The 16541-nt window shown below is 48.4% G+C and overlaps 1 pseudogene; it reads right to left on the bottom strand.

Annotated features, from left to right (window-relative positions):
* Positions 1-16105: 16105 nt before the first annotated feature.
* LOC149429399 (U2 spliceosomal RNA) lies at positions 16106-16221 on the bottom strand (annotated as a pseudogene).
* Between the last annotated feature and the right edge of the window lie 320 nt (positions 16222-16541).

Raw genomic sequence — 16541 nt, 5'->3', positions numbered from 1 at the left:
ACTGGACTGCAATGTGTCCCTACGGGTGGCCAGATGCAAGCAGATAGGCGTCCAGGTCCACTGGACCAAAAGCAATAAGTATGTGTCCAGGATGTGGATGGACATAGGAGGACACGCATCCGTTGGCACTGGGCCGCCCATTGGGATTCCACAGGTCCATGTTTTTCTCCATCACAAAAAGGTGAAAACAACGGAACAAACATGGATGTCATGTGACCTCTGTTCTGAACCAACACAGCAGGGGGTCAGTCTAGGAGTCCCCTCCTGAGAAGGAATAGCGGGCCATAGGCACGTCATAGACGGGCCGTTTATCAGCCGATAAAAGAAAAATTGGTCGCCGCCGATGCTGCCACCACCGTCCACAAAAAACGGCTGTTATTCGTGGATTTTCCAGCATGACCGATAAAAGTAAAAGATGATCCACGAAAAACGGCCGACGTGCGGGCCCCACTAACGGCGTGAATATCGGCTGATTTTTCGTGTGGATGAAATCGGACGATAAATGACCCGTCTATGGCCTGCAATAGACTATGTAATTTGCCACCCGTGGTGGAAGGAAAGAAACCCCCCCCCCCCCCCAAAAAAAAACAAAAAACAAACTAAACAATAAATAAATAAATAAAAATTGATCAATTTCCCCATCAACACAGTCAGCGTTGATGGGGGGAATCCCTCCCACAGTGCGTCTGTGTTCTTGCTGCAGGAAGCCTCCCTACCGGCAGAACACAGTGATCGCTGACAGTGGCAGTGATTGCATGTAGAAAATCCGACAGGCTGGTTGTACGGAAGTCGATCGATGGGTCAAAGTTCAGTACCACCAGCCAGCCCATAGATGGATCGAATCTCAGCTGGATGCTGCTGAACCGGCTAGAGATTCGGTCCATCTATGGGCGGCTTTAGACTCCATTCACATCTGTGCGATTTCCAAAGTCATGCAGGGGCGGACTGACAACTCATGGGGCCCCCGGGTTCTAGGGGATCATGGGGCCCATTGTGTCCATGCCCATGCTCAAAGCACACCCAAAAAAGCCTATTAAAAAAAAAAAAAAAAAAAAAAAAAAAAAAAAGAAGATACCAAGGGCATTTCATGGGGCCCCCCAATGACCCTGGGCCCTCAGGCAGCGCCCGAGTGCTCGAATGGTCCGTGCGCCCCTGGATGGGGCATTGCAACTTTGGATGGGTGTGCCTTCAATGCAACTTTGTCTGTGGACTGTTGCACAACAGTCACATTGATGACATTAAGATGCGACTTCGGAGGGTTCACATTGAAGTCCATGGCACTCAAGTCGCATCAAAGTAGTAGGAACCTTTAAGTCGCATAGATGTGAACGGCTTCCATTGAAATACATGGGCTGCCACTTGTCATGCGACTATGTGTCCCGAGTGCGAATGGGGCTTGAAGCACTGAAAGTTGGGTAGTGCAAGTTGCTGGGGGAGCGAAACTTGGAAGTCGGTGACAGTGAGGCTGACGAACACAATCAGGTGACATACACGGTGTTGCTTCACACGCCGATTTGCTACAGGGTTTTATAAATGGACTCAACTTGGAAAATCGGGTAACAATTCCAGGGACAAAATTTATGGATGACCCTGGAAACAGGGGACAGCAATGCTGGCAAATCACACCGGTGACCCAATCCAGCGCCATACACTCTCCACTCTTGTGTTGCTTCACATGCTCATTTGCTAAAGAGTTTGCTAAACGGACTTGGCGCTAAAAATTGCCAAAACGGACTTGACGCTAAAAATCGCCTAAACGGACTTGGCGCTAAAAATCGCCAAAAAACGGACTTGGCGCTAAAAATCGCCAAAACGGACTTGACGCTAAAAATTGCCTAAAATGGACTTGGCGCTAAAAATCGCCTAAACGGACTTGGCGCTAAAAATCGCCAAAAAACGGACTTGGCGCTAAAAATCAGGTAACAAGTTTCCAGGGACAGAACTTGGGGTTGACCCTGGAAACGGTTGACAGCAATGCTGGTGAAGGACTCCAGTGACTGATTTCCACCCCATCGGGCGACATACGCGCTCCACTCTGTTGCTTTGCATACGCATTTGCTGCAGAGTTTTATAAATGAAGCCGGCACTGAAAATTCGGTTAACAAGTTCCTGCTACATACACATTCGTCTACAAAGCCCCAATACCAAATTATATTAGTGGACTCAGTATAATAAAAAAAAAAAAAAAAACTTTCCAGGGACAAAACTTCAAAAAACGCAGTATTGTCCCTGGAAACAGGTGACAGCAATGCTAGCGACCGACGATCTTATCAGGTGCTGTACGCTCTCCCCCCTATTGCTTTATCTGCTGCAGATTTTTTTATGAATGGACTGAAAATCAAGTAGCAGAAGCTTTCATGGACAACACTTAGGGTTGTCCCCGGAAACTGTTGACAGCGATGCAGGTGATTGACACCAGTGATCTTATCAGGAGATGTACGCTCTCCACCCTGTTGCTTCATTTGCTGCAGATGTTTTAACGAATGGACTCAGCACTGAAAATCAAGTAATACAAGCTTTCGTGAACAACACTTAGGGTTGTCCCTGGAAACTGGTGACAGCAATACTGGTGATTGACACTGATGATCATATCAGGAGATGTACGCTCCCCCCCCTATTTGCTGCAGATTTTTTAATCAATGGACTGAAAATCAAGTAGCACAAGCTTTCACAGACAAAACATAGTGTTGTCCCTGGAAACTGGTGACAGCGATGCAGGTGATTGACACTAGCGATCTTAGTTTCCAAGGACAAAACTTAGGGTTGTCCCTGGAAACTGGTGACAGCGATGCAGGTGATTGACACCAGCGATCTTAGTTTTCAAGGACAAAACATAGGGTTGTCCCTGGAAACTGGTGACAGCAATGCTAGCGACTGACACCGATCTTATCAGGAGATGTACGCTCTCCCCCCTATTTGCTGCAGATTTTTTAATCAATGGACTGAAAATCAAGTAGCACAAGCTTTCACAGACAAAACATAGTGTTGTCCCTGGAAACTGGTGACAGCAATACAGGTGATTGACACCAGCGATCTTAGTTTTCATGGACAAAACTTAGGGTTGTCCCTGGAAACTGGTGACAGCAATGCTAGTGGCTGACACCGACGATCTTATCAGGAGCTGTACGCTCTCCACCCTGTTACTTCATTTGCTGCAGATGTTTTAATGAATGGACTCGGCACCGAAAATCAAGTAATACAAAGTTTTCACAGACAAAACATAGGGTTGTCCCTGGAAACTGGTGACAGCGATGCAGGTGATTGACACCAGCGATCTTATCAGGAGATGTACGCTCTCCACCCTGCTGCTTTATTAGCTGCAGATGTTTTAATGAATGGACTCGGCACCGAAAATCAAGTAATACAAGTTTTCAAGGACAAAAGTTAGGGTTGTCCCTGGAAACTGGTGACAGCGATGCAGGTGATTGACACTAGCGATCTTAGTTTTCAAAAACAAAACATAGGGTTGTCCCTGGAAACTGGTGACAGCGATGCAGGTGATTGACACCAGCGATCTTATCAGGAGCTGTACGCTCTCCACCCTGCTGCTTTATTAGCTGCAGATGTTTTAATGAATGGACTCGGCACCGAAAATCAAGTAATACAAGTTTTCACAGACAAAACTTAGGGTTGTCCCTGGAAGCTGTTGACAGCGATGTTGCTGAACGACTCTGGCGACTGTCATTTCTACCCAATCAGGCGATGTCCGCTCTCCACTCTTACTTTGCATACTCATTAGCTGCAGATTTTTATGAATGGACTCAGCACTGAAAATCAAGTAAACACAAGTTTCCAGGGACAAACCATTAACATGTAGGATTGTCCCTGAAAACTGGTGACAGCGATGCTGGTAATGGGCACCAATCATATCAGGAGATGTATGCTCGTCACACCGCTGCTCTATATGCCCATAGGCGGAAGTTTTATGAATGGACTCCGCACTGGAAATTCAATAAGAAGTTTTTATGGACAAAACTTAGGGTTGTCCCTGGAAGCCGTTGACAGCACTTCTGGTGACAACAATTTATACCCAATCAGGAGACGTATGTTCTTTACTCTGTTGCTTCACATACTAATTAGCTGCAGATTTTTATGAAGAGACTCAGAAAATTAAGTAACATAAGTTTCCAGGGACAAAAAAAAAAAAAAAACATGTTAAAATGTAGGATTGTCCCTGAAAACTGCTGACAGCGACGCGGGTGAAGGACACGGGTGGTCTTATCAGGCGAGGTACAACTCTTCACCCTGCTGCTTTATACGCCCATTTGCTGCAGTTTTGTGAATGGACTCAGCACTGAAAATGAAGTAACACAAGTTTCCAGGGACAAAAAAAAAACAAAAACATGTTAAAATGTAGGATTGTCCCTGAAAACTGCTGACAGCGACGCGGGTGAAGGACACGGGTGGTCTTATCAGGCGAGGTACAACTCTACACCCTGCTGCATCATATGCCCATTTGATGCAGTTTTGTGAATGGACTCAGCACTGAAAATGAAGTAACACAAGTTTCCAGGGACAAAAAAAAAAAAAAAACAAACAAAAAAAAACCACGTTAAAATGTAGGATTGTCCCTGAAAACTGCTGACAGCGAAGCGGGTGAATGACATCGATCGTCTTGTCAGCGAGGCACAACTCTTCACCCTGCTGCATTATATGTCCATTTGCTGCAGTTTTAGGAAAAGACTCAAAAAAAAATAAAAGTAACAGAAGTTTCCAGGGACAAACATTTTTTAAAAATGTAGGATTGTCCCTGAAAACTGCTGACAGCGACGCGGGTGAAGGACAGGGGTGGTCTTATCAGGCGAGGCACAACTCTTCACCCTGCTGCTTTATACGCCCATTTGATGCAGTTTTGTGAATGGACTCAGCACTGAAAATGAAGTAACACAAGTTTCCAGGGACAAAATTTAGGGCTGACCCTGGAAGCGGTTGACGGCTATGCTGCTGAATGACACCGGTGACTAATTTCCACCCATTCAGGCTCTCCGCTCTGTTGCTTTACATTCTCATTTGCTGCCAACTTTTATAAATGGATTGAAAGTTCAGTATTCAGTTTCCAGGGACAAAACGTCAAAGCTTAGGGCTGTCCCTGGAAGCCGGTGAATGGCAGCGGTGACCTTTTCGGGTGATGTACACCCTCCGCTCTGTTGCTCCATATGCCCGTTTGCTGCAGAATTTTTATAGATGGACTCAGCGCTGAAAGTCCAGTAGCAAGTTTCCAGGGACAAAACGTCAAAGCTTAGGGCTGTCCCTGGAAGCCGGTAAATGACCCCGGTGACAGCAATTTATACCCAATCAGGATGCGCTCTACTCTGTTGCTTCACATACTAATTAGCTGCAGATTTTTATGAATAGACAATAAAAAAAATCAAGTAACATAAGTTTCCAGGGACAAAAATGTAGGATTGTCCCTGAAAACTGCTGACAGCGGGTGAATGACATCGAAGGTCTTATCAGGCGATGTACACTCTTCACCCTGCTGCTTTATACGCCCATTTGCTGTGGTTTTATGAACGGACTCAGCACTGAAAATGAAGTAACACAAGTTTCCAGGGACACAATTAGGGCTGTCCCTGGAAGCGGTTGACGGCTATGCTGCTGAATGACATTGGTGACTTATTTCCACCCATTCAGGCTCTCCGCTCTGTTGCTCCATATGCTTGTTTGCTGCAGAATTTTTATAGACGGGCTCAGCGCTGAAAGTTCAGTAACAAGTTTCCAGGGACAGAGCTTCAAAGCTTAGGGCTGTCCCTGGAAGCCGGCGAATGACCCCGGTGACACCAATTTACACCCAATCAGGATGCTCTCTACGCTGTTGCTTCACATACTAATACGCTGCAGATTTTAATAGACAAAAAGAATAAAGTAACAGAAGTTTCCAGGGACATTTTTTGAAGAATGTAGGATTGTCCAAAGACCTCCACTCTGTTGCTCTATATGCTGCAGAATTTTTATAAATGGACTCAAAGCTTAGGGCTGTCCCTGGAAGCCAGTGAATGACCACGGCGACACCAATATATCCCCAATAAGGATGAGAATAGACTTAAAAAAAATCAAGTAACAGTTTCCAGGGACAAAAATGTAGGATTGTCCCTGAAAACTGCTGACAGTGAAGCGGGTGAATGACACAGGTGGTCTTATGTGATGTACACGCTTTATATGGCCATTTGCTGCAGTTTTATGAATGGACTCAACACTGAAAGCTCAGTTACAGAAGTTTCCAGGGACACAGCTTAAAAGCTTAGGGTTGTCCCTGGAAACCGGTGACAGTGATGCTGGTGAATGACAGCGGCAACCATATCGGGCGATGTACGCCCTCCACTGTGTTGCTCCATATGACCGTGTGCTGCAGGATGTTTATAGATGGACTCAGCGCTGAAAGTTCGGTGACAAGTTTCCAGGGACAGAGCTTCAACGCTTAGGGCTGTCTCTGGAAACTGCTGACAGCGAAGTGGGTGAATGACACGGGTGGTCTTATCATGTGATGTACATGCTTTATATGGCCATTTGCTGCAGTTTTATGAATGGACTCAGCACTGAAAGCTCAGTAACAAAAGTTTCTAGGGACACAGCTTAAAAGCTTAGGGTTGTCCCTGGAAACCGGTGACAGTGATGCTGGTGAATGACAGCGGTGACCATATCGGGCGATGTACGCCCTCCACTCTGTTGCTCCATATGCCCACGTGCTGCAGAATTTTAGACGGACTCAGCGATGAAAGTTCGGTGACAAGTTTCCAGGGACAGAGCTTCAAAGCTTAGGGTTGTCTCTGGAAACTGGTGACAGTGATGTTGGTGAATGACAGCGGTGACAATATCGGGCAATGTACGCCCTCCACTGTGTTGCTCCAAATGCTCGTTTGTTGCAGAATTTTTATAGACGGACTCAGTGATGAAAGTTCGGTGACAAGTTTCCAGGGACAGAGCTTCAAAGCTTAGGGTTGTCCCTGGAAACCGGTGACAGTGATGTTGGTGAATGACAGCGGTGACAATATCGGGCGATGTACGCCCTCCACTGTGTTGCTCCAAATGCTCGTTTGTTGCAGAATTTTTATAGACGGACTCAGTGATGAAAGTTCGGTGACAAGTTTCCAGGGACAGAGCTTCAAAGCTTAGGGTTGTCTCTGGAAACTGGTGACAGTGATGTTGGTGAATGACAGCGGTGACAATATCGGGCGATGTACGCCCTCCACTGTGTTGCTCCAAATGCTCGTTTGTTGCAGAATTTTAGACGGACTCAGCGATGAAAGTTCGGTGACAAGTTTCCAGGGACAGAGCTTCAAAGCTTAGGGTTGTCTCTGGAAACTGGTGACAGTGATGCTGGTGAATGACAGCGGTGACCATATCGGGCGATGTACGCCCTCCACTCTGTTGCTCCATATGCCCGCGTGCTGCAGAATTTTATAGACGGACTCAGCGCTGAAAGTTCGGTGACAAGTTTCCAGGGACAGAGCTTCAACGCTTAGGGTTGTCTCTGGAAACCGGTGACAGTGATGTTGGTGAATGACAGCAGTGACAATATCGGGCGATGTACGCCCTCCACTGTGTTGCTCCAAATGCTCGTTTGTTGCAGAATTTTTATAGACGGACTCAGCAATGAAAGTTGGGTGACAAGTTTCCAGGGACAGAGCTTCAACGCTTAGGGCTGTCTCTGGAAACTGGTGATAGCGATGAGGCAGTCAGGTGACATTTACCCTCCTCCGTGTTCCGTCGCGGAGTTTTTTTTTTTTTCCACTCCACATTTTGATGCATCAGAAAACCGACCAACCAGCGGGCGAAGAGTCTCGGTAAGATGGAGTTTGTGCGCTACAGGAAGTTTTATTCCAGATCGGGCCCCAGGCTGCCAGGAGCGGCTCCGTCCGGCATCCCGCGTCCGTTCTTCCTGGAGAAGTTCCAGATGTGACGCTTTTCTCCTGGCGGCGGCGGCGGATGAAAGCCCCGGGGTGGCCTCCTCTCCGCCCGGTGCCTGGCACCCTCCTACCCAGTGACTGGCGCACACAGACGCACAGATCTTAACCCTCTCCTGACCACGACCAGCAACCAGCTGTGTGCGATTCTCCACCCGGCACATGTGAATGGGGGGCTGCGAAGTTCTGTAGGCGGCCATCCCTGGGGGGGGGGGCGGCTGATACCGGCTTGGCCTCCCCAACCCCCCCCTGCACCCCTTAAAGGAAAAGCGGCTTACCTGGTGGTGCGGTCTGGGGTGTGTGACACTCCTGTGCCCTCCTGAGCCTGGCGGACAGAGCGAGGAAGAGGGAGAGGAGGAGGAAGGAAGGAGAAAGAGAGGGAGAGCTGGGTAACCACACCCTCTGGGTGACTCAACTTCACTGCAAATATCACAGACCTGACTTGTACAGAGAGGAGGAGGAGGAGGGCCATGTGCAGGCGGCAGGGAGGGAGCGCAGTGAAGTCACAGCAGGAGACAGTGGTGAGGCCCGAAGAACAGGCAGAGCAGCAACATAGGGACACACCCAGATCTAACTAATCCACCACACCCTCCATGCAGCTGCAGGACAGGGACACCCAGCTTCTCTGCTCACATCCTGCTCTGACAATTCAGGCACCTGTCAGGGCAGCTGCTGGGGGACAGAATACCTGGGGCCTACAGGGAACTACAAGTCCCAGCCCTACACAACAGCTAACAGGGCGATAGCTGCTGTGGAACTACAAGTCCCAGCCCTACACAAGAGCTAACAGAGGGCGATAGCTGCTGTGGAACTACAAGTCCCAGCCCTACAAAACAGCCAACAGAGGGCGATAGCTGCTGTGGAACTACAAGTCCCAGCCCTGCACAAGAGCTAACAGAGGGCGATAGCTGCTGTGGAACTACAAGTCCCAGCCCTACACAACAGCTAACAGAGGGCGATAGCTGCTGTGGAACTACAAGTCCCAGCCCTACACAACAGCAAACAGGGCGATAGCTGCTGTGGAACTACAAGTCCCAGCCCTACACAAGAGCTAACAGAGGGTGATAGCTGCTGTGGAACTACAAGTCCCAGCCCTACACAAGAGCTAACAGAGGGTGATAGCTGCTGTGGAACTACAAGTCCCAGCCCTGCACAAGAGCTAACAGAGGGCGATAGCTGCTGTGGAACTACAAGTCCCAGTCCTACACAACAGCAAACAGGGCGATAGCTGCTGTGGAACTACAAGTCCCAGCCCTACACAAGAGCTAACAGAGGGCGATAGCTGCTGTGGAACTACAAGTCCCAGCCCTGCACAAGAGCTAACAGAGGGCGATAGCTGCTGTGGAACTACAAGTCCCAGCCCTGCACAACCGCTAACAGAGGGAGATAGCTGCTGTGGAACTACAAGTCCCAGCCCTACACAACCGCTAACAGAGGGCGATAGCTGCTGTGGAACTACAAGTCGCAGCCCTGCACAACAGCAAACAGGGCGATAGCTGCTGTGGAACTACAAGTCCCAGCCCTACACAAGAGCTAACAGAGGGCGATAGCTGCTGTGGAACTACAAGTCCCAGCCCTACACAACCGCTAACAGAGGGCGATAGCTGCTGTGGAACTACAAGTCCCAGCCCTGCACAAGAGCTAACAGAGGGCGATAGCTGCTGTGGAACTACAAGTCCCAGCCCTACACAACAGCAAACAGGGCGATAGCTGCTGTGGAACTACAAGTCCCAGCCCTACACAACAGCAAACAGGGCGATAGCTGCTGTGGAACTACAAGTCCCAGCCCTACACAACAGCAAACAGGGCGATAGCTGCTGTGGAACTACAAGTCCCAGCCCTACACAACAGCAAACAGGGCGATAGCTGCTGTGGAACTACAAGTCCCAGCCCTACACAAGAGCTAACAGAGGGCGATAGCTGCTGTGGAACTACAAGTCCCAGCCCTACACAAGAGCTAACAGAGGGCGATAGCTGCTGTGGAACTACAAGTCCCAGCACTCCACAGCATTATTCAGTTGTTGTTTTTTAATGACCCTTTGCGCAGCAGCTACTGTGGAACTACAAATCCCAGCACTCCAAGTCATTATTTACTTAATCATTTTTTAGCTGACCAGTCCTATCTGTTTCTTTTTTGCTGCTGTGGAACTACAAGTCCCAGCACTCCACATCATTCTTCAGTATGTTTATATGACCCTTTGCTCAGCAGCTGCTGTGGAACTACAAGTCCCAGCACTCCACATCATTACTCAGCAGTTCTTTTTAATGACCTATTGCTCTGCAGCCGCTGTCATGTCATTATTCTGCAAATCTTTTTTTTATTATTTTAATGACTTGTTGCTCTGCAAGCTGCTGTGGAACTACAAGTCTCAGCACTCCACATCATTATTTAATCATTTTTAGCTGACCAGTCCTACCAGTTGTTTTTTAGCTTCTGTGGAACTACAAGTCCCAGCACTCCACACCATTATTCAGCTATTTTTCAATGACCCTTTGCTCAGCAGCTACTGTGGAACTTCAAATCCCAGCAGTCCACATCAATATTTACCTAATCATTTTTTAGCTGACCAGTCCTACTTGTTGCTTGTTATCTGCTGTGGAACTACAAGTCCCAGCACTCCACATCATTACTCAGCAATTCTTTTTAATGACCCTTTGATCAGCAGCTGCTGTAGAACTACAAGTCCCAGCACTCCACATCATTACTCAGCAATTCTTTTTAATGACCCTTTGCTCAGCAGCTGCTGTAGAACTACAAGTCCCAGCACTCCACATTATTTACTCAAGCATTTTTTAGCTGATCAGTCCTACCTGTTTCTTTTTTGCTGCTGTGGAACTACAAGTCCCAGCACTCCACATCATTATTCAACTGGTTTTTTTTCTACTGACCTGTTGCTTTTTAGCTGCTGTGGAACTACAAGTCCCAGCACTCCACGGCATTATTCAGCAATGTTTTTAAATGACCTATTGCTCTGCTAGCTGCTGTAGAACTACAAGTCCCAGCACTCCACATCATTATTCAGCAATGTTTTTAAATGACCTATTGCTCTGCTAGCTGCTGTGGAACTACAAGTCCCAGCACTTCACGCCATTATTCAGCAATCTTTTTAATGACCTATTGCTCAGCAGCTGCTGTGGAACTACAAGTCCCAGCACTCCACATTATTTAATCATTTTTTAGCTGACCAGTCCTACCTGTTGCTTTTTAGCTGCTGTGGAACTACAAGTCCCAGCACTCCACATCATTATTCAGCAATTCTTTTTAATGACCTATTGCTCTGCAAGCTGCTGTGGAACTACAAGCCCCAGCACCCCATGTCATTATTCTACAAATCTTTTTTTTATTATTTAATGACTTGTTGCTCTGCAAGCTGCTGTGGAACTACAAGTCTCAGCACTCCACACCATTATACAGCTAACAGAGGGCAATTCATTGATAGCTGAATAGTCAGCCTGTTGCTTTTTAGCTGCTGTGGAACTACAACTCCCAGCACTCCATGTCATTATTTGCTTAATCATTTTTTAGATGACCAGTCCCACCTGGTGGTCTACAAACTGCTGTGGAACTACAAGTTCCAGCATGTTCGTTATATTCATTAATACATCAAAAATGCCACATTTTTCACTCCATAAGACGCACCTAGGTTTTAGAGGAGGAAAACAAGAAAAAAAATATTCTGAACCAATGGACTGCAGACATAGTACAGGAAATGACCAGAGACTGCGGACACAGTACAGGAGATGACCAGAGACTGCGGACATAGTACAGGAGATGACCAGAGACTGCGGACACAGTACAGGAGATGACCAGAGACTGCGGACATAGTACAGGAGATGACCAGAGACTGCGGACATAGTACAGGAGATGACCAGAGACTGCGGACACAGTACAGGAGATGATCAGAGACTGCGGACACAGTACAGGAGATGACCAGAGACTGCGGACACAGTACAGGAGATGACCAGAGACTGCGGACGTAGTACAGGAAATGACCAGAGACTGCGGACGTAGTACAGGAAATGACCAGAGACTGCGGACGTAGTACAGGAAATGACCAGAGACTGCGGACGTAGTACAGGAAATGACCAGAGACTGCGGACACAGTACAGGAGATGACCAGAGACTGCAGACACAGTACAGGAGATGACCAGAGACTGCAGACACAGTACAGGAGATGACCGGAGACTGCGGACACAGTACAGGAGATGACCAGAGACTGCAGACACAGTACAGGAGATGACCAGAGACTGCAGACACAGTACAGGAGATGACCAGAGACTGCAGACACAGTACAGGAGATGACCAGAGACTGCAGACACAGTACAGGAGATGACCAGAGACTGCGGACACAGTGCAGGAGATGACCAGAGACTGCAGACACAGTACAGGAGATGACCAGAGACTGCGGACACAGTACAGGAGATGACCGGAGACTGCGGACACAGTACAGGGATGACCAGAGACTGCGGACACAGTACAGGAGATGACCGGAGACTGCGGACACAGTACAGGAGATGACCAGAGACTGCAGACATAGTACAGGAGATGACCAGAGACTGCGGACACAGTACAGGAGATGACCAGAGACTGCAGACACAGTACAGGAGATGACCAGAGACTGCAGACATAGTACAGGAGATGACCGGAGACTGCGGACACGGTACAGGAGATGACCGGAGACTGCGGACACGGTACAGGAGATGACCAGAGACTGCGGACATAGTACAGGAGATGACCAGAGACTGCGGACATAGTACAGGAGATGACCGGAGACTGCGGACACAGTACAGGAGATGACCAGAGACTGCGGACATAGTACAGGAGATGACCGGAGACTGCGGACACAGTACAGGAAATGACCAGAGACTGCGGACACGGTACAGGAGATGACCGTAGACTGCGGACATAGTACAGGAGATGACCGGAGACTGCGGACACGGTACAGGGGATGACCAGAGACTGGGGAGACCTTTGGGGAGCGGGTACCCAAATGTGACAGGTACCCGCTCCCACTTCCGCTGCGATCGCCTAGGTAATCGGAAGCAGAAGGTGTCCTCCCTCCCCGTAGTCTTCTGGTACACATGACAGGTCCCAGAAGACTACGGGGCCATTCACAAAGAGCAGCACTTCTCGCACATGCTCAGTGGGCACCCGGCTGTGAAGCTGCAAGCTGAAGATGCTGGCACCGGGGAGAGAAGACGGCCAGTGAAACCAGCGGTGATGAGGACACCGCTGGACCGAGGAACAGGTAGGTACGAGGAGCAGGTTCTGCTGCACAGAAGAGCCGAGCGGCGGGCCTAGTATTCTAACACGGTGGCGGCGACGGGGGGAATACCTGGCCGGCCGCTCAATGAGACGCACAAACATTTTTCATTTTTTGGGGGGAAAAAACTGCGTCTTATGGAGCAAAAAATACGGTACATTGCTTTTTTTTTTAAACGCAGGGAGTGTCTACATTTACCCTGTACAGCAGAGCTCATACTAGGAGAAAAGGGACCGGCACAAGGAGCCAATCAGGTGAGCTGCAGTGCTCATAGGAAGCATGGTGGGAGAAGGAGAGGGCATAGAGAGGAGCTCATCACTCTGCTGCTTCTCCTTTCACTGTCCAGTCACAGGCTGGGGGAGGGACAAGACCTGTAAGTGTTATTAGAGAGAAATGAGGTCTCCTGCTCTGCCAAACGAGGCCGTGCCATTCAAAATGAGTGACACCAAAATGGACTAACACGTGACACGCGTTCTTGCCATGCGTAAAACACGTCCTTATTGTTGCAGCTGCCTTTGTGGTCCAGTGCTTAGCAATGCTGCCGTGCTTTGTTCATACTTTGGATCCAGCGGTGTATTTAGGTTTTGTACTGCCCCAGGCAACACAAAAATCAGAGCCTGACACCATCCAACACCACCCCTGCCCCCCCCACCCGAGAGAGCCTTCCACTAATGCCTCCCCCAACAGAGAGAGACTCCCCTTCACAGCTCCGGACATTCCGGGGAACGAGAGTTCCATCAAGCAGCCCGCAGCCTCTTTCAGATCCCACCTGGTCCCCATTCTGCATATGTCCCTTCTACCTGGGGTGGTGCCGCCCCCCTGAAAAATGCCGCCCTAGGCAAATGCCTTGTGGTAAATACGCCCCTGCTTGTATCCACCTCCTCAGAGGCGGACTGACCACTTGGAAACTCGGGCACTGCCCGAGGGCTCGGGGTCAGTAGGGGGCCCCATTAGATGCCCCTGGTACGTTTTTCATAGGCTTTTTTGAGTTTGGGCAAGGACACAGGGGCCCCATGATCCCCTATTGCCCGGGGGCCCCATGAGTTGTCAGTCCGCCCCTGCACCTCCTATACATTTATTCTCTCTGGACTGAGCTGGATTCTTCACACTACTCAGAACATAGGGAAGGCTAATTGGCTTCTGAATGATTCGGCTGCCGAGTGTTTGTATACCTGGGAGGGACAGAGGAGAGTACAACCTCCTCCGGGGAGCGGACTGAGGTAATGGTCAGACTCTGCTGAAGTGTCTAGGAAAAAAAAATATATCCGCAATACATCTCCGCACAACGCGCGCGTCTCTCCTCTTCTGAGGATCCTGGCCCTGGAAACAACAATTTAAGTCAGCTGCTAACTTTTAACCCCTCCCCCTCCTGAGGATTTACCCCCCTTCCTGACCATGCCTCTTTTTGCTACTCGGCGCTGCACTAATTCAACTGATAATTGCGCGGTCATGCAATGCTGCACCCAAACTAAATTTACGCCCTTTTTATCACAAAATAGAGCTTTCTTTCGGTGGTGTTTGATCACCTGTGCACTTTTTATTTTTCACGCTATAAACAAAAAAAGAGCAAAAATTTTGAAGAAAAATGATATTTTTTACTTTCAGCTATAAAGAATATATAGTAAACTCAAAGTTGGTTATAAATTTAGGCCAAAATGTATTCTGCTCCATGTTTTTGTTAAAAAAAATCCCAATAAGTGTCTATTGATTGCTTTGTGTGAAGTTATAGCGTCTACAAACTATGGTATAGATTCTGCAATTTACGCCATTTTTCTGCTATACAGCGCTGCGCTAGTTTAACGGACAATTGCGCGGTCATGCAATACGGTACATAAATTCAATTTACATCCTTTTTTTCCCACAAATTGAGCTTTCTTTCGGTGGTATTTGATCGCCTGTGCGTTTTTTATTTTTTTGCGCTATAAAAAAAAAGGCTGACAATTTTGAGGAAAAAAAACAACATTTTGGACTTTTTGCTATAAAACATGTTCAGTAAAAAAAAATTAAAAATCAAATTTAGTCAGAAATTTCTGCCAAAATGCATTCTGCGACATGTCTGCTAAAAACAAAACACAATACGTGTAAATTAATTTTTTTTTTTTAAGTCCACAAACGTGCAAACGACAACGAAAAAACCCGTAAGTGAATCACAAAAAAAGTGCAAGTGCAAAACACCACACGAAAAAGTGCACTTAGGGGTGTGTTTGTCCTACCCCTAAAGGGGCTTGGACCGCTTACCCTGATCCCCCGGGGCACGAAGCTCCTGACGGGGACAAGGTTTCCCAATTGGTCCTCCTGGCCAAAAGGCCTGGTGGACCACCGTTCCTTGTGTCCAGCCGAAGCCGGACATCCAGTACTTGGCCAGGGGACTCCCTCGAAGAAGAGTCCCCTAGGGATCAGGGGAGGAAGGAACCAAAAGGCCACACATCCTCCCCCCTAGACTTCAGGGTAGGCCCGAGGACCCACACCCTCCATCCAGTGAAAACACACACATAAGCAAAGAAAAGGTGACAAACGTGGGAGGTGTTAAATTAAATAAATAGAAAATTAAAAAGTGGTACCGTGCCGAATTGTGCACAGACCAGGCCCTGAGGCCCGTAGCAAAAATTGCCCTGGTCCTAGCCAAAAGGCCTGGTCCTTAGGGCGCTGTGCAAAAAGAGTGTAAAAACAGTGACCATGTGCCATGTTCACACAGTGGGGTCCCACACCCAAGTGTTACTAGTGGCACCCCTGAGAGCGTCTACTCAGGGGGCACCGAGTTTGCGGACTTTCTGCCTCCTCAGCCCCTGGCCAGACCAAGGTAGATCCGTTCAAATCAGGAGGTACTGGGTCCTTCCAGTTTTCTCAGGGGAATTACTCCCGGGGCCCCAGCTTAACGTGTGGCGCTCCCCGGTTTCTGTCCCTCCGGTCCAGCCTTCCGGACCCCCATCATACCAGTGAGGGTACTATACAACAGCCATCCCCGCAAAGCTAGAATGGCCGGGAGCACCCCCACTGGACACTGATAAGAACAGATACTACACTTGATCTTAGCCAAAAGGCCGAGAAGCGATGCGTGTAAATTAATTGGTTTACGTGAAAGTTATAGCGTTTACAAATGGCGGGAAAGATACTGGGATTTAAAAAAATTTTTTAATACTAATAATGGCGGCGATCAGCGACTTATGGCGGGACTGCGGCGGACATTCTGACACGGGGGGAACTGACTTGGGGTCACTGACATCCCCAGTGACACCAATACAGTGATCAGTGCAAAAAAAAAAAACACTGACACTGTACTAATGGCACTGGGGAGGAAGGGGTTAAATTTATTATTCAGTGAAAGGGTTAACTGTGTGAGGGGAGTGTTTTACTAGGGGGCGGGGGTGTACTG

The sequence above is a fragment of the Staurois parvus genome, unplaced genomic scaffold (genome assembly GCF_062004578.1).
Source record: "Staurois parvus isolate SC_StPar_1 unplaced genomic scaffold, SC_StPar_1.0 ptg002718l, whole genome shotgun sequence".
Classification (NCBI taxonomy): Eukaryota; Metazoa; Chordata; class Amphibia; order Anura; family Ranidae; genus Staurois; species Staurois parvus.
Note: the sequence above shows the minus strand (reverse complement) of the source record. Positions and strands in the feature narration are given on the sequence as shown.